Below are 19,729 nucleotides of genomic sequence, written 5' to 3' on the forward strand. Positions count from 1 at the left end.
AGCTTTTAGCTTCTATACATTCATAGAAATCATAAATCAGATCATATCAGCCTTGCTGATTTGAGTACATCCAGTTTTTCTATTGATCTCTTCTTTTTTATGTGACCTGTTACCCTCTGTTACAACTGGGGACTCTAACAAGCTAACTGATATTTTCTTTGTTATTCAAAAGCTAAATCCTTCTACACTTTGGTGTTACCGGCCTTCTCTGATCATCCTTTGTGCATGTATGTGTGTGTGTAAGACATTTAAAATTAATTTTATAAAATAAACTGGACCATTGGAAATAGATTGATTAATAGCTATAGTCTCTGCCTTTAGGAATTATAATCAAATAGAGGAGATGTGAGCCCAATATCAGATTTTTGATGCAGATGAGGACAATGAATGCATTGTGAGTCAGTAATTCTAATTTTAATTTAAAAGCTACTACCGTATTTACAAGTGGAGAAGTTCTATATAGTGGCACTGGAGTCACAAAGATCACTTTTTACATAATTGCAGTGCTCTTTTGAACTAAGGAAACTAGAAATGGATCTATAAATAAATTTGCTAGAAATTAGCTTTGAAAATTTTCAAATATGTTCCAACAGAAAGAAAAATCCATGATAACAGGTAACAAAACTGACTAAGGTGACACTGGGGGTTGGGGACATAGTAATAGTTCTTGTGAGGGAAGCCAAGATGCAAAAATAACTCCTTTGATGTGTCCCCTCTTTATTTATTGTATTTGGCTTTATATACTCATCTCTCTTTAAAGATATGTTTAGTCCAAAAAGATGGGACTAATCTTTCCTTGGATATCTTTTATTCTGTCATTAAGACTTCAATTCAGACTTCTTTGTCCCCTTCCATCAGAAAACTCTGTTGGTTTTGTTATTTCACTGCTGTGGCCCTGGCTTAGGGACTTTTCTTCCCAAATCTTTTCTTTCATGCTTACTGCCCTTCTTCCTAAAGTGAAGGCAATTAAGCTCTGCAAAACACCCACATTTCTAATTTGCTAATAATATAATTTAGTTTAACGAGATAAAAAGAGACAGAGAGAAAGTAAATGTAAATCTTAGATAATGTAGATAATGACATAATGGCATCCTAGCCAGGTCCCAGTCAGTTGAGAACTTCACATGAGAGCATGTCTTTGCTAAATGGATATGTTTTAACAATGACTTGTTGGAAAAGTCTCCCTCCCACCCCCCCACCCCCCGATATAATTTTTAAAGCACACAAGCCATGCAATTATGTAAAAAGTTAACTGGCTTTGATTAAACTGCTTTACACAAATGAGTGTCTATTGGATTTGGGGGATATATTTATCCTTTTAAGCTTTCCAAAAATCCTGCCCTTGGGGTACCCACACCCAAGCTTAGGGGTCTGAAGAGTTCAAGGCTGACAGTAGCTGTGAAAAGTTTCATAGCCTTTTAAGAAAGTTCAGCGGCTATGTTTGGGGAAGAGATATATGTATTATGCAGGACTGCTAGCTAATGCAGAGATTGTAACATATGGAATTCATAAAGGTCCAATTACAGGACCGTCACTGTTTGCCATGGTTTTAACTTATGTAAGTTATTGATTATACTTTCATGAGATCATAATCAAAAGGTTATTCTTTGGTAATGGTGTGTTAGAAGAGCTTTATCCTGAACTTCAAAGCCATCCTCTGAGCCCCAAGAACAAAGACTTAGAAGTTTGAACTGGGGCCAGAATCAGTCTGTATGAGTTAACGATGTTCCAGACCATCCGGGAGCTGAATCAACCTATCCACGTGCTGGAACTTTCTTTCATCACATTGGATCAACAGTCATCACTAAAAGATGACAGTTGATTCAACTTTAATGTGTCTTTTTTTAATGAGTCAGCTTGACTAACTACAGTGTCTGCTCCCATTTGCCTTATAACCATTTATTTTGACTGTAAAGTACTGTCATTCACTGTGCTTTTAGAAGCAAGCGATTATCATTAGGTAGGTATACATTTAGGAACAGAATTGCAAGTACTAAAGAATTTACAGAAAATAGCTCTTAGAAATGAAAAAGCTAATATGTAACTTGATACAACAAGTAAAAAGTAATAAAGTAGGGTCTGGTTTGTCCTAATATTCTGGCATGTTTTAAGGGGCAAAAAAGAAAGACAGGTTGACTAACATTACAAATAGCAAACCTGCTGCCACTCTTGGCTTTTAAAATCCTTATATAAGGATCTAAGGGCTTAAAACTATTACACCAAAAACGCAAAATGCCATCAAGTGCTATCACATAGAGCAGTCTTTACTCTTTCTCACAGCAGCCCTGCAAACCCACTGTGTAAGCTATTTTCTCCCTGGATTTTTCGATAAATCGTCAGGCAGATCCTGGAATTTCTGTAGTCAGCCTGAGATAATAAAATGTCCTCTGATTACTTTAGTGCTAAGATCATTCTCATTTCAGTAATTAAAATGTTCACTTCCGTGTCGTAGTTAAAATTCTGACCTTCATTCAAAGCTAAGATCCTCTCCTCCCTTAGCTGTAGCCTGTAAGGCAATGTGTGGCTCTTCTCACTAGTCCACCTCTGGCTCCTGCAGTATGTGGGGCATGACTAAGAGAGACAAGAGGTAAGAGGCAGACAAGAGGTGATGGCCCCAGAGGATGTTTAGAACTGATCTTTACTATGGGCACTTTCCCGGGTTCCTACACTAGGGTCATCTGACTGCTCTGCCTGTGACAAGGCAGTTCCCTCCCTCCCCCACTCTGGTACAGCCACACTGGCCTCCTAGCGGCTTCCTAACCTTGCCAGGTGCGCTCCCACCTGAGGGACTTGGCGCTAACCATTCCCTCCGCTGGGATGCTCTTCCCCAGATACCCACACAGCCTGCTCCTCTCACTTTATTCCAGTCTCTAGGAAAATCTCATCCCATCCAAGCAGCCTCGCCTGTCTGACCTTTCTGAAATAGGAACCACCTCCCCCATGCGTATGCTTATTCTCTGTCATCTTTCTCTGTCCTATTTTTCCACAGAGTACTTATCATTACTTGACATATTTAAACATTTTTTTAAAAAATGTTTTTTAAAAAATGATGTGTCTCCTCTTCACTGCATGGGGAGTCAGCTCCGTGAGGCCGGGACTATTTGCCTCCTTTGTTGGTTGCTGCATCCCTCGCATGTGGAGCAATGCCTGACACATCGAAAGTGCTCAGCAAATATTTATTGGGTAAAAGAAAGAAGGAATGAACAAAGAAACACCAGCCAGATATGACTTATTCTCCTGTTTATGTCTCAATTTGGAAAAGTTTTTGTGGTTAATTAATTAAAATTAATTTACTTTTAAAACTGTGATCAGAACTGTTGGCTGAAACTGATTTCTAGGGTAAAAGGCAAGATCTGTGAAAATCAAACATGTTTTTGGAAATATAAGCATAGTATGGTTTAACAGTTTACCTGGCATGTGATTTCTCTGTATGCAAAGTGTAATACAGGAAACTGGTTGTATAATACTGAATTTTATTTAAACAGAAGTAGATACTCTTAGTTTCTAAGGTAAGTTCAGGTAAATGGTGTTATTATCAGAGTTTCTCAAAGATGGGGGCTAAGACTACTTCGGTAGTTTTCATCTTGCCTAATACTGTACCAGACAATATAGGCAATAAAACTACTGACTTAAACCAATGCTTTTTTTTAAACATAATATTTGTTGTTGTCATTGTCATTAGAAAAGTTTCTTTATCAATACAGGTAAGTGAATATGAGTGTTATAAAACTCATAAATAGACAACCTACAGAATGAGAGAAAATATTTGCATGCTATACATCCGATAAAGAGCTAATAACCAGAATCTATAAAGACCTCAAGCAAATCAGCAAGAAAACATCAAACATCCCCATTAAAAAGTGGGCAGAAGACATGAACAGAAGCTTTTCAAAAAAAGATAGACAAATGGCCACTAAACATATGAAAAACGCTGAACGTCACTATCATCAGGGAAATGCAAATCAAAACCACAGTGAGATATAACCTTCCCCCAGTTACAATGGCTTTTATTAAAAAGTCCAAAAATAATAGATGCTGGTGTGGATGCAAAGAGAAAGGAACCCCTGTACACTGCTGGTGGGACTGCAAACTAGTACAGCGTCTATGAAAAGTAGTATGGAGATACCTCAAAAAACTGAAAGTAGAACTACCATTTGATCCAGCAATCCCACTACTGGGTATTTACCCAAAGGAAAAAAGGACATTTTATTATATCAAAAAGTCTTGTACTGGAATGTTTATTGCAGCACAATTCACAATTGAAAAGATGTGGAATCAACCTAAGTGCCCGTCAACTCATCAATGGATTAACAAAATGTGATATAACTCAGCCATGAGGAAGGATGCATTAAGTCCTTTTGCAACAATTTGGGTGGAACTGGAGAGCATTATCCTAAGGGAAGTATCTAAAGAACGGAAAAACAAACACCACATGTACACGCTATTAATTTGGAACTAACCAATGAGCACACATGTGCACAGAGGGAAGTAAAACTCAGTAGAAATCAAGCAGTGGGGAGGGGTAGGAGGGGATGGGCAAAAACCTACCTAATGGATATAATGAACACTATCTGGTGATGGGCATACCCTGACTCAAGCATAACAAACTGATCCATGTAATTGCACCCCTGTAATATTTTGAAATAAAAAAAAAGAACTTGTAAATAATTGAACAAATATCAGATAACTTGGGAGGTGTTATTCTCCATGAATTGAAGATTATTCATTCTATACAGATGCCAATAACACTTTTTCTTTTTAAAAGAGCTTTTTATTATGGAAATTTTCAAACATATACAAATATTGAAAAAATAGAAAAATGAACCCCCATTCACCCAGATTCAAGAATTATTAACTCATGGCCAGTCTTGTTTCATCTATACTTGCCACCTATTTCCCTCCTCCCATAGTATTTTGAAATAGTCTCAGGCATGGTATCATTTCATCCATAAATATTTCATATGTATCTTTAGAAGATAAAAACTTTTAAAAAAAACGCATGAACTATTAAAAATAATTCCCTAATGTAGTCAGATGTCTAGGTAATGTTTAAATTTCTGTCATAAATGTCCTACATTTTTAAAGGTTTGTTTGCATAAGATTCCAACTAAGGTCCACACATTGTGATTGTTTGATAAGTTTTTTCAGTCACTTTTAAGATGTTTCCCTTCCATTTCTCTCCTTTCTTCATTCCTTCAAATTTTTGTTGAAGAAAGCATTTCCCATAGCCTGGATTTTGCTGATTATATCTTTGTGGTGTAATTTAACTTGTTTTTCTATCTTCTAAATTTCCCATAAATTAGTAATTTCATAAGACATTTTTAATTTTGTAAAGCTAAAGAAAATTCCAATTTTGCCTATACATGCTACTGTGAACTAGAAACCCACATCTGTGATAAGTAGAAAAGGGAAAGATTGATTTAGACTATTGTCAGAGCTCCTGCTTTCATTCTGAACCTTACTCCCTATACCCACAGCACATGGCTGGTACCCTCCAGGACTACAGAGAACCCCCAGGATCACACCCTGCCAGCACCCAGCACCCAGGAACTGCCAGGCTGCTCTTTTCTACCTGTGGGTACTGCCACCGTCTAGGAACCCCGCCCCTAAGGGACTTCGTGCTGATCCTATGTATAGTAACTAGCATGTGTTGAATGCTTACAGTGTGCCAACCTTTGCTTCCTACTTTGCATACATTGTTTATTTTAATTCTTACAACAACACTATAAAGTAAATGTTGGCCTCTTTGGGTTCTTCAAACTTGCTACAGATTATGCTCCTGATCTTTCCTCTGCCGAAAAAGCTGCCCGTCCTTTACTTGTTTAACCTCTGCTCATCAAACAGATCTCAGTTCTGCCTTGCCTTCTCAGGCAAGCCTTTCTTGACCCCCAAAATAAATCAAAGTACACATTCTCAAAGCACCATGTACTTCTCAGAAGCCTTTTATCACAGTCTTAATGTTTAAATTATTTGAATTATTTAATTTGAATTATTTAAGTATTTGACCAACTCCTTCCAGCCTGCAAGCTCCATAAGGACAAATATGAGGTCTGTTTTTACTTATCTTGGCATCTCAGGCACAGAAAATGCCTAGTGCCTAGCATACTCAGTACATGTACATTGAATGAATGAGAGGCTAAGCCTTTGCCCAAGGCCAGCTAGTAGGTAATAGAATTAGAATCCAAGCCAAGTTGGTCTGAGGTCTAGCCCAGATTTAACTCAGGTTCTCCCCAGCCTCGTGGACATTGTTATTTGGACTTTTGGCTCTCTTTCTTGGAGAGCCAGCTCAGGACTAGCTTAGTCTCCCTGCTTGGCTCATTCTTTCCCATTTCCCACTGACCTATGACTGGAATCTTAATGTCTACCTCTCTAAGTGACGGTTTTGCAAGTGTATTGGAGCTTCTGTTTCATTTAAAGTCAGCAACTTCATGAGTTGGAATGGACATGATAAAAAGTGATTTACTTATTTTCTTTTTAGTATGACTAATTTGACTCAAAATTTTTGAACCACAAATATCATATTAGTCACAGGAGATTCAAATAAGAATAGACAAAGTTCCTTCCATAGAGGAGAGTCTGATGGGAAAAAACTAAATAGATTTTTACTGTAAGTACAATAGTTAAGATAAGGGAAAGGGATCAGGAAAGAAGCATCAGTAGCAGGGACAGTTTTGCCAAAGAGGTGACATTTCATCCAACCATGGAGAGCCAAGTCAAAGTTTGCTTGGTGGACAAGGACAGAAAGTGGAGATTTCAGGCATAGGGTAGGGAGCAGGACTCATGACAGAGCATGGCGGCTCAGTGGATGGAAGCTTGCTGTGGCTGGATCAAAGACTTGTGAGTCAGGATGTCCAGGAATAGGCTGAGGGGCAGAGCTGGATGTAAAACTGGAGCCAAAGTCTTCCTTGTGATAAGAAACCATGCAGGGTTGTAAATGGGGGCAGTGATTCGGGATCCAGTTGGCATTTAGGAAGAAAAACTGGATGATAGTGTAAATTGGAGGGGTTAAATCTGGAGGGCATGAATTATTAGTGAGATATGTTAAGACACAATTGCAGTGTCATGGGTGAGAAGTGTCTGAATTTGTGTAATAACAATGGGAAGGAAAAAAACGGAATAAATTTGAGAACTCAGTGAGAGTTTGTGGAAGTAGTTGGTAAGAGAGAAGGTAGGAGTCTAGAAAGACCACCAAGTTTATATTTTGGGTAATAGGTATATCATGCTATCTTAAGAAATACAAATGACAGATTCACTGGGAAGATAATAAGTTTGGTTCACACATGTTAAGTTCAAGGGGAGATGTTTGGTAGACAGTTGTCAATATGAATCTAGAGCTCAGAAGGTGAACACTAGAGACAAAAACTTGGAGGCTACTGAAATGTAGATTTAAATTGAAGTCATGGAAGCAGAAAAGATACCCCCAAGAAGAGAAGAGAAATAAGAACAGACCAGCTATTGTTTCTTAGGAACATAAACATTTAAGACAATGATTTTTAACTTTTTGTTGAGTCATAGACTCCTTTAAGAATGGGACGAAAGCTAGAATCTGTTCTCCCCGGAAAAATATTCATGTGCATATGAACACCAAAGCTGTGGATTCTCTAAGGGTGCATGGGCCCACATTCAGAACTCTTTTTAAAGGTGCAGTTGTAGAGAGAAAAGCATGTGAAGGTGGTTAGAGAAAGAGTGATCAGAGAAGGAAAAGGAAAACCCAGAAGTGGTTGCTATGTAAGTCAAAAAAGAAGAGAGGGAGAAGTTGATTGTAACAAAAAAGTTTCTGAGAAGACACAAGAAACAAAGATGGAAAAAAACTCATTGGATTCAGCAATGGAGGTCATCCTGACTTTTTATGAGAAATTTTAATAGGGATAGGGGCAAAAACCATGCTGTAGTGAAGAGTAATGGGCAAGAAAACTGAGGCCTTGGGCATACAGACTCTTTTGGAAATATTATAATAATGGTAGAGACAGAGTTTTTAATCTTTTCACAGCATTAGTATGCACAAGGGAAGATGGCATAATGGATGGGGCTAATCTCAGAGGATATGGGAAGGAAGCAGGGTTGGGTGTGGAGATGGACTATTTTGTAGGTAGATGGGGGAACGTAGAGAGAATTCATATCTAGTAATCTCTGTTTGCTGTGAATAGGACATTGATGTCAGTTGAGAGAAGATAGCAGGGAGGGGGCAGAGGACTTTGGGGAAACTGTGGAATTGTGTGCGGGAGAAGGGAGAGATTGGGGATGTTCATGAGAATTGCTCAGGGGATTGGGGGGCAATTGAAGCTGGCCACATAGATTTAGCAAGTCATCAGAGTATGGATTTCCATCATCAGTGTTCCTCAGGAAATTGCTTCAGTTCTGCCTCATTTTCTCTTTTTCTTGATCAGGACAAATGATGTATGTGTGAGTAACAGCCTTTAAATAGCAAATGACTAGAGAACCTTAGAAGGTAAAAGGGCCAGGTCTGTTATATCTTCTGGGCAATGACTTTTTCTGAAGCATAAAAAAAAAAATTTACAGAAGAGATGATTATTCTTTGATTTTCTGCTAGTAAGACTAGTCCCCTGAATTTTGGACTTTGAAAATCTGTAACCATGAAGTTATAGACTCCCCCCACCCCCTGTTTGGCTCTTGGCTCTTACATAGGAACAGAACAAACTGGTCATTGGGACATGTCTTGTAACATAGTATTCTGATATATGAAGTTGCAGTTACATGAACAAAAATGTCAAATTAAGACATATCTCAGAACCTTTACCAAAATAGTTTAATGCATTTTTTTCAAAACATTAAACTAAGGGAAAAGTCTGTTTTCTTCTGTTTTTTTTTTCTTATCAAAGAAGTAAGTTAATACTGTTCATGTGGATTCAATAAAAAAGATTAATGAATTTAGGAAAACTATCTGGAGTAAAACTAAGAAAAATATGCCCTAATTTTAAATAGTTTGAAAGTCGTCACTGAAAATATCTCCTGATGCTTCTAAGTCGGTTAAAAATTTTCAGACACTTACTTTTTATCAATATAATTAAATACACACCCCTAGCAATAACTATGCACTATAATGTGAAAGAAATGGAACATTAGTTTACCTTTTCTGACCTACTTACATGTTTGTATGTACATTTTATAAATATCATTCTTTCCTAAAAAATTTGATATGCTGAAATACACCACCATGTGAGATGCATGAAGGAGAGAACAAGAGAATGAGAAGCATTTCATGAAGATATTCATGAAGATGAAAAACAAACGTACTGTGCGAGGTGTAAGGGCAATTTTCAGGTTTTTAAAAAAATTATTATTAAAGAAATAGCTGTTAGCACAGTTCTCCTCACACCCATATAAGTGAATACTCAATGACTGCTTCTAAAGCTTTAAGAAAGGAAATATTCAAATATATTAATAAGTCTTGAGATGAGAATAAAGAAAAATAGGAAAGGGATTCCTTCTCCTTTTTCGGAACTGCAGGGTCCCTCGCACTTCCCCTCCCAGACACCGGCCCACGTGCTGCTGCTGCTCTGGTAGCCCTTCCATGGTCTAGAAAAATCATTCTGTCTTAGCGTCTAGGAGAAACTTGCAGATGTGCTCCCGAGTATCTCCACACAGTTTCTTTTTCCACACCTCCTCTTGGACCGTCCCTGGTCCCTCAGGTGCCAGCTGTACCACTTGTAATGACATTTTCTTTGCTCAGTCCCTTATCTTAGGCCGCCATAACATGTTCCTTCCTCCCAGAGCCCAATTTTTAGGTTGGCGTTGAGCAGTGGTTGTGCAACTGCTTGAGCTGGGGCAGGCTTACTGTAAGGGAAGTCACTTGTTCTAGAAGCTTGAGAAATAAAAGGGAGCATAAGCTTTCAGAAATCCCACTGTTGCCTACACTGCCCTTTCTACTGGAAATTTTGGCAATGCAGGGAAAGCAGTGTGCAGAACGGGGCTATATTTGGTTTAAAGACTACTGTGTATTTATACCAACACTGGTTTTCTTTTTTCAGTCTTTAGACAAATTGAAAAAGATCTTTTCCACCTCCCAATGCTTTGCTTTTCTACTTCCTTGTTACCCCTCCCTCAAAAAATAAGCATAAAAAACCTTAACTTTTGGTTTTATTTAATACAAAATAGCAATATAGCTGTCTGTTGCCTCCCTTTCTTTAGGAATCTTGAAAGAGTGTGACCAACCAACGCTTTGTCAGATAGCCAGGTCTGTTTCTGGTTTGCATGAGCAGGGGTGATTTCAAACCCTAGAAGAAAAAAATGGAAAATGTCTTAGAAATTTCAGATTCATGTGAAGCCAAACTGTGTGATCTTCTGCCAGTTGTAGTTTACAAGAGTCTCATGGTCCCGTATGTGTTTACTTGGACTTCTTCAAGTTTTAATATCACCATTATATTCCAATAACTTCACTCTTTCAATCCGGCCGACTGGCTGTGGTCTAGTCTAGTGTGTATAGAAACAATTACTAGAACAGAAGAACTTGGCTGATTGATACTTTCTCTTTAAGCAATGTTCCTTTCAATGCCAATATAAGCCAAGACCAGTGAAATAAATAACTATTCTGCATAATAAGAAGGTGCTTTTCCTTTTGTTTTTGAAAGATGTTCTTCTTAGAGCCAATGTCAAAAGAAGGCAGGGGAAGAAAGTCCTTGTTGATAAAGGTTGGCTATTCTGAATCCAAAATCCAAAATGCTTCAAAATTTGAAACTTATTAAGGGCTGACATGATGCCACAGGTGGATTGCCACAACAGTTCCACACCTGACCTCGTGTGACAGGTGGCAACATTATTTAAAATATTGTATAAAATTACATTCAGGCTATGTGTATAAGGTATATATGAAACATAAATGAACTTCATGTTTAGACTTGGGTCCCAACCCCCAGATATTTCATTATGTATATGCAAATATTCCAAAATGTGAAAAAATCTGAAAGTCAAAACACTTCTGGTCTCAGGCATTCTGGATAAGGAATACTCAACCTGTGTTTCATCAGATATTGCAATTACATACTATAATTTGTAGAAGGCAAAATGACTAGGAAACCAAGTGGGAAATAGGAACCAGAAGGGCATTGGACAAAGTCATGTTTCAGAACTGGACCTCGTTTACATTATCTGCTTCCATTCTTTCTGGGAGCCTCATTGCCAAGGTTTTGTCCCAGAACAGCATAAAACAGTTATAAATGACACACGGATTGGCTGGATACCAAATGTCAATGTGATACCAAATGTCAATGTTCTTTGATTGTTCTTTTTCTCAAAAGGGTTCTGTATTCTTTCTGTGGGCTGCAGTGACTGGCCACATAGGAAAGTAAGAGAGAAGTTTTTGACCCATAAAAGTAATTTAGCAATTGATAAAACAGAAAAGCTGCTGCCTGTCGGTAGAATCAGAGGCTAATGGCATTTTACCACAACAGTGTATTCTGGAACGCACTGGGCTTACGCTTCTGGATGCTTCTCAGTTGGTCATTGGTTCATTCAGCAAATATTTTTCAAGTACCTTACTTGTGCATAGTGCTGAGTGAGTTTCCAATAGAGTATTATAAAAAAATATAATCCCATTCTTAGCCAAAATTAGATGAAAATACATGGTATGCACATATGAAAGGTTACATAATAATACATGGGGGTATATGTTTAAGGAGCAAGCTGGTTTAAGTCCTAGCGAAGGTCAGTAGAGGTGAAATCACTGGAATATAGGTTTGGCCATGGTACCATGGCAGGCCGGTTGAGCTCCAGAAGATGATCTGTGTTGGCGAGTAGTAAGAGATAAAGGAAATTTGGAGCCAGACTGTGAAGACACTTAACAGGCCAACGGCCTTATCCTAGAGATGAAGGAGGGTAGGAAAGGATTGTGACATGGCAAAAATAATGTTTTAATTAGATTTATTGGTTTCTATGATGACAGATATTTTAAAGAGAATGGCATGAAGGATATTTCAGAGAATGTTATAATAATGCCAACATGAGGAAATAAAGGCTGGGTGAGAGTGGAAGTGGTGGGGTTGAAAGGAAGGGACAGAATCCAAAGAAACTATAAAAGGGGAAAGGATGAGATTTTGGTGTCTTGCTGGGAACAGATGAGATATAGAGGCAAGAAGCAACAATGACTCTGAGGTTGAGTACCTTTGTCATTGGAATAATAATGCTGTTGGCAGCTGTGAAGAAATTAAGTGGGCAAGCCGGTTTTGGAAGATAATGAACTAGATTCCATGCACGTGAGTGTGGGCATGAGGCAGGTGGAGGGCAGAATACCCACTTTGGAAGGAGGGTGTGACTGGTTCGTGTGCAGCATCATTGCCCAGAAGGAAAAGTTCGATCTGTGAAAGTACATGAGTTTTTTTGACAGCATGTAAAGAGAGAAAGACCAAGGACTGAGTCTTAGTGATTTTTTATGATTATGAGCTGAGAGGAGGAGAGTTAATGAGGAAATGGGGGAAAATAAAGAAGTGGGGTGAGAATCAACAGAGTGGCGGAATCCAAGGATACCAAGTTTTGAGTTTGAAGGATGAAATTTTGCAGAGAGGTAATCAAGAAGAATGCCGAGGAAGAATGTGAGAGCTGGCAAATTTTGGCCTAGACATTCAGGCATAAGATTCTTTTCAGCATTGGGCATGCTTATTCTCTTTTTTTTTTTTTTTTTTTTTTTTTGAGTCTTTAACATTGAACTATTTTCTTGATTATTTTAGTACATTTCTTCTTGCCCTTCACATTCAGCGTAGGAGCTGTTTTGCATCTCTTTAGCACTTCTTGTACATAGTATCCTGCTAATCTGAATTCACTTGGATGCTATAATAACAGCAGGTTGCTGTGAGAATTAAATGAACAGTGATCAGAGTATGATAAACACTCAACAAAACCTATTTGCAAACTTCCAAACCTTATAGTTTCTCTGTGTTTTGTATCTATGAACATCTGAAATTTTCTTTGGAACAAAGATGATGCCTTTATTGTTTTAATGTTCTCCCATGAGCACTTAGGTTGGCATCATGATATATGGAGGCTTAAAAGAGGCTTGAGAGCCATGGTTTTATGAAAGACTTTTGATTCTTAACTCATAGGTTCCTGCAAGTATTGTGCTTATTAGGTTAGATATACACCATAAACATAGAACTTCAAAGATGGAAAAGAAATGGTGGATTCTCTCTATTCCTCCCAATGGTTAATGCAATTGTCTGCTTCCTTTCTCCATGTTAACCCCAAAAAGAGTGCCAGAGCAAAGGTCTTGTAAGTTGTCCTATTTTGCTGTTTAAATGATGTCTTCATCTGTTCTGGAAGGAGCAGCCCTAAGATTCAGCCAAGTCGATTGGAAGCAAGTTAAATGACCTCCAGCCCTCCTCTCTTGGTAACATTTGGTTATGCTTCTCTATGAAAAGAAAATTTACTGCATGGCAAACCAGGCCAGCAAAAATTTTCAGCAACTTAATTTAGAAGTGAATTATTCTCCTGAATAGACCCATTCTTTGTATGAATACAAAGCAATCTTTTCATGTGTTTCCCAAATAATCACCCTGCTTGCCTCTGCCTGAGTTTCCATTAGTGTTATTTAATAAAACAAAATGTACTTTTTCCTAATAGAGGTTTCAAACTCTCCAATGTGCCACTTCTCTATTACAGTTCATGTTCTGAGTTCCTTTTATCTAAATAATAAATCTTCAATTTGTGAACTTTGTTCCCAAACCATGAAGCTAGTTCTCTGTTCTCTTTGGCATACAATTTAGGTTTTATTTGCTCCCAAATAAGTTTTTCCAATGGAGAGGTCTGGGTCTAAGAATATTTATTATATTATAAATAAAGTAAAAATAGAAAGTTTTGTCTGGAACTTAGAATATGGTATAAATCTATCATTCATTTCATCAGCCATTTTTATGACTTTAATTTAAGCTCTTAAGGTAAATGAAGGATATATTTACTCTCTATGTCATGGTGTTGATAATATATTTGTAGAAATATTTATACGGTATTGGTGCTTTTGCTAGATCTCTTTATACTGACAAAGTAAAACTTTGAAAGAAGTCAGTGTCAAGATCAGAGACAAAATGCTGGTCAATTTCTAAGTGATCTTCAAGTTAGAATTTTTTAGAAGGCAATGAAAACAGTACATGGACAAAACCATTTTTAAAAAATATACCATGTATGAAGGAAATTATGTATTTCAGAGATTCAAGCACCATTATCATCTTCAACAAGAAGGACAAACAAAGGTTTACTCTGGCAACTGCCTTTTCCTAATAAGGTCCAAGTAAGAAACTGCTTTGATTAGTTCTTGCCTTGTGATACACATGGTCTTAGAATTGCAGTAGAAAAACTATGATGTTTACTGACTCTCAAAGACATCAAAAGGATATCTAAAAACCTGTAGTGTGAAACTTGTTATTGATAAGATCAGAGTATTGGCTGTCCAGAGAAATCCATTAAACCTAGCTGCATCATGCGGAGCAGTCATGCCAATTATAATATAAACTCTCTGATACTGAATATAACGGATTCTGTGCTTCTCAGCCTACCTTATGTGGCCACACAGAGACCTGCAGGCTCTATGAAGTTAGGTTTCTGGGCTCTGGGTGAAATTCTTTCAGTTCCACGTTCTTTGAACATCATCAAAACTTTTTGAAAGAGCCGTTCAAAAGCTGCTTTAATGCTGATTGTTGTTTTCTTGAATCACACTTTCAAGGAGACGTGCAAGAGTTTTCAGTAAAAGTGTTGCATGAGCACAGCCACACTAAATAGAAAGCCCAAGAAGAATATTTCATCTATGATCAGAGAATTATACAAATAGGGTCAATGATTGTCATCAGCCATACAGAACTGAAAGCAGGGTCCATGGTTAATTCTTGTTTTTAAATAAACACAGTTATTTCAGTGTGAAAGGTATAGAACCATATATGGACAATCTGAAAAATAGAGAAAAGGAAATAAAGCAATTGCCATCAATATATACAATCGTTAATTTACTCATGGTGTCTAGTCTTTCACCCTTCTACTTATTAATAAAAAAACACTTTTAAAACTAAAAGATCAGATTTCTTATTGAAATTATGGTAGTTTTTACAAATGTCATTTTTAAATATATCACACATAGAAGGTATATTTAATTTTAATGTAATGAAACTCAAAGATATAATTATGGGGTAGCAAATGATAACTTACATGGTATTTGAAGTTTTTGGTTCAAAGTTTTTGTGTTCTATTGACTTAGTTCTTTTTCATCATTGTATGTACTTTTAATAAAATGTTTAAAATAAGTTTTGGCACATGACATATATTACACTGGTGTTTGCTGTGTTGCTTTTTGTTATTACTGTACTTGGTAATATGAATAATCCAAACGCTATTGATTGTAAGGGTATGACCACTAAATTCTTTCATAATGCCAACTAAAATACGTTTTAGAACAAAATGTTAAATGATAAATATTATCAAGTAAAGTGTAGAGGGAAGTGTAGCTGGGAGAAGTCATTTAAAACACTTTGATTCATGAAAAGTAGCCCACTTTCAATAGTCATTTGATTTTCCTGCCGGCACAGAACTACTGTTTTCTTTTTCAAAGGAATTCATCCCAAATTGAATTACCTTTCCTCACAGCGCTCGTTTCATCAGACTTCTTTCAGACCTCTGCCTTCCCTTATGGCAGGAGTCACCTGTCTTATGACCCTTTATTCTCAGGGCCTTCCTAGTGAATGAGTTTAATAAATTAATTTATGCAGCTCTGTTACCTGCCTAAGGAACTGTTCACAGTGGTTTTCTGCAATCACTGCCACAACTCAAAGAAGGAGATGCGGTGTGGATTTGGTCAATGAAGGTCCTCCCTTTGGCCTAGTGATACCAGGAAGTGTTTTTCAATTCACTGCAAATGTAGACAATGTCCCAATAGCAGTTGAGATTACCCCTTTGCATTAACATCCTCATATGAAGTTCTTAGTGCCTGATATATATGATACTATGATTTAAAGTAGAAAGTAGTTTGTCTACCATGTAGCTCTTAGTATCTTCTATGTTGGAAAATAACTTTTCTATTGCATGTAGGAAAGCTCATATTCTTTTTAAACCTCCTTCTGTTCCATGTTTAAGTAATTAATTTCTTTAATTAACCCACCCAAATTCTGGATATCTCTACAAGTAACTGCAGAACCACTCAACTGGCCTAATGCTCATGTTAGCACTTGTGCTATTTATTGACTGTTCTTTATTCCTAAGCAAGAATATCATTTCCATCACAGACCCTTTTAGTAACCCAGTTGAGGATCACATAAGCCAGGGTTGGGGAACCTGCAGCCTTACGGCCACATGTGGCCTTTTTTTAGGTCCTTAAGTACAGCCTTTAGATTGAATCTAAATTTCACAGAACAAATCCTTTTATTTTTGTTAATACATTTGTGTTCAACTTTTATATTTTTATTTTATTTTTAAAATGGACGTATTTAAAATACCAAAGAATAAATAAGTTTCAATGAAGTAATCCTCCCAGATTGACCGGCACAATTAGAACATTAGTAAGCCATAAGGGCTAAATTGATGGCTGCTACACTCATGATTTAATTCTAACTTCCCCCACTTGACTGGCGCCACGACCACACAAGGCTGATTGGGGGGAGTTTCTGGGGGTCGAGTACGCCAGTCTGTTATCAGTTTTTGACAACGGTGCACTGTGTTTCTGCTTGAAGTGGAATTTGTCAATAGTTGCACAGCTCGACAGTATTTTTCAATTCTGTCTGCTTAACAGCCCATCATGTCAAAGAAGACCAACAGAACGCTAAAGCAAGAAAACAGATTTTTTTAATGAGGATTGGGAATTGCAATATTATCTTGTTTCTGCTAAAGATAAGATGATTTGCTTGCTTTGTGACACTGCAATGTCAGCATTAAAGAAATTCAATGCTCATCAGCATTATAACACTCATTAAGGACCACAAATATTTTAAATTAGTGGAAGAGGCATGAAAGGTTGTACTGCAGACATTAAAAGATGAAAAGCAAAAACAAAGACGATTCTTTCAAGCAGCAATAAGATCTGGAAATAACACCACTGAAGCAATTTATAAGGTAACTTATATGCTCAGGAAAAAAGAGAAGCCATTCAGTAATTAGAAATTGTGAAAGAATGTAGGTTGTTTAGACCCTGATAACGTTTCAAGTACAAACAACTGCCTCTTTCAAGAAGAAGCATAACTGATCAGCTGCATGAATTAGCCTTCAATTTAACAGAACAACTTCATGCAATACTTCAAAAGGAAAATATATATTATTCAATTGCTTTCGATGAATGAACTGATACTACTGACTAGGTGCAGGTTTTATACTTCAATTTTGTCGTAACAGAAGATTTTCTTTGCTACAAAGAGTTACTCGCTTTGCCGGGCCTGGTGGCTCACGCCTGTAATCCTAGCACTCTGGGAGGCCGAGGCAGGCGGATCCTTGGAGCTCAGGAGTTCGAGACCAGCCTGAGCAAGAGCGAGACCCCGTCTCTACTAAAAATAGAAAGAAATTATATGGACAGCTAAAAATATATAGAAAAAATTAGCCAGGCATGGTGGCACATGCCTGTAGTCCCAGCTACTCGGGGGGCTGAAGCAGGAGGATCGCTTGAGCTCAGGAGTTTGAGGTTGCTGTGAGCTAGGCTGATGCCACGGCACTCACTCTAGCCTGGGCAACAGAGACTCTGTCTCAAAAAAAAAAAAAAAAAAAGAGTTACTCGCTTTGAGCACTCTTGCAAACAGAACACAGGCAATAGATGTCTTCAACAACTTTCACGATAAATGTCCTGAAGTTGGGCTGAATTTGGTAAGTGTAATGGGTGTATGTACAGACGGTGCACCTTCGTGACAGGGAAACAGGAAGGGTGTCTTGCACAGATAGAAGAAGTATTGACAGATTCAGATGTCCTCATTTCTTTTCACTTTATCTTGTATCAGCAAAATCTCTGTGCTAAAGTGCTATTTTAAGTGACACTTCGCAACAAGTTATAAGTATTGTTAACTATATTTATACAAATGCAACAAGGCATCTTCAGTTTTGTAGCATGCTAAAGTTGAGTGGTGATGTAGAGTGGTAGTGGTGATGTAGTCAGTGTGGATTTGCTGGATTATTCTAGAGTGTGTTCGCTATCCCAGGGACACGTGTTAGCCAAAATTTTATTTCTGCGAGAACAGATAGGTAAATTTTATGAAGAACAGAATCAGCAATGTGAATTATTGAAAGAAGATTTCTATAGGAATGCAGCATTTCTGTGTGATATCATGTCAAATCAAAATGACTTGAATATTTCTTTGCAAGGTAAAACTAAGTCTATATGTGATATGTGGCAGATAATCTGAGCATTTTAAAAACACTATCTTTTTTCAAAGCACTTCTTCAAAAGGAAATTTTGGATGAACATTTTCCTCAATTAGCAAAGGTCATTGATGAACAGGATGATATATGCAAATTATTTGAAGAATACACAGCTGTTATAGCTCTATTAATTGAATACAATGAGCATCATGACATCACACTCAAATTAGCATTTTAGCCTCATTTAGTTGATATCACCAAGGCACCTAAAGAACTATAGATAGAATTGTTTGAGCTCTCAGTAGAGGACATTTTAAAGGCATTGTTTGATGCTAAGAAAGATCCAATTGAAATATGGGAAAATGCAGTAGAATACCCATGCCTTCGGCAACATGCCCAAAAATGCTTTTTTGCTTTTCAACCACTTATTGCTGCAAATCTAAATTCTCCTACGTAACCCAAATCAAGACTTCCCTAAGGTCACAAATGACTGATACCCAGCTAGAGGATCAACTAAAACCGTGGACCTCCATGCTGCAACCAAATATTCAAATACTTGCCAACAAAAAGCAGGCACAATAAAATCATTAAAAGGTTAGTTAACTTTAAAATTAACACATAGTTTTTAATTTTTAAATTATTAAGTATATAGTAGTTAGATTTTTACAAAACAATGTACATTTTTAAGTATATCTAATTTAAGTTTCTTGAATGTGGCCTTATTTGATTACAGCTAAATTAATGCAGCCTACCAACATGAAAAGGTTCCCCATCCCCACTTATGTTAAGCATCAAAGCTCCATAAGTGTGATCACATATCACTACTTTCAGTATTCATGGCCATTTGAGTAGCAGGAATCATTTTCTCAACTAGAAACTTAGTGGGAAAATGAAAATGTTTACAATGTAAAGTTTTATGGCTTGTCCTATTGTACTGGCGGTTTTTGCATATTTAGGCTTTTCCCTCCATAATTAAATTGAAACCTTAAATATAAACCTTTCAAAGGGAGTGAGACTGAAAAATCAATGTTAACATCACGATTATTTTGGACTTTAATTTCTTCTTTTGCCAATAGATTGCTGTTTTCATTATCCCTTATTTATTACAGCTCTCTCAAATTCTGATCAAAAGACTCACTTTAGAATTTAGAATTAAAAAAATTAAATAATGACTGAAGAAGCTGAGATCGGTTTTCTAAGGACTAGTCTATGATTGTTTTGATATTGCTTATTTCCCTAATTTTTTTTCTCAAAAATCCTTCAAAGAGACAGCAACTACATAATACCGTTTCAGTGAAAAGAGTAGCTTTTGTGGGTGTTTTAAAGAAATGTTTGTAAGGAATCACTTCTCTCCAGATGGTCTAATTCTATAGTTGTAGAACACAGAAGGGTGACCTGTACCTATACAGTATCTCAGATGTCGTGTGCTCCAGAGTTCCCGGAGTGAAAATTATCACTCTCTCATCAG

The 19,729-nt window shown here is 37.2% G+C and overlaps 1 protein-coding gene across 1 annotated transcript in view; it reads left to right on the plus strand.

Annotated features, from left to right (window-relative positions):
• The window catches only part of WIF1 (WNT inhibitory factor 1), a 64,688-nt gene that overhangs the window by 20,525 nt on the left and 24,434 nt on the right, over positions 1–19,729 (plus strand). The gene's annotated exons all lie outside the window — the stretch shown is intronic.

This window comes from Lemur catta, chromosome 6, assembly GCF_020740605.2.
Source record: "Lemur catta isolate mLemCat1 chromosome 6, mLemCat1.pri, whole genome shotgun sequence".
NCBI classification, from domain to species: Eukaryota; Metazoa; Chordata; class Mammalia; order Primates; family Lemuridae; genus Lemur; species Lemur catta.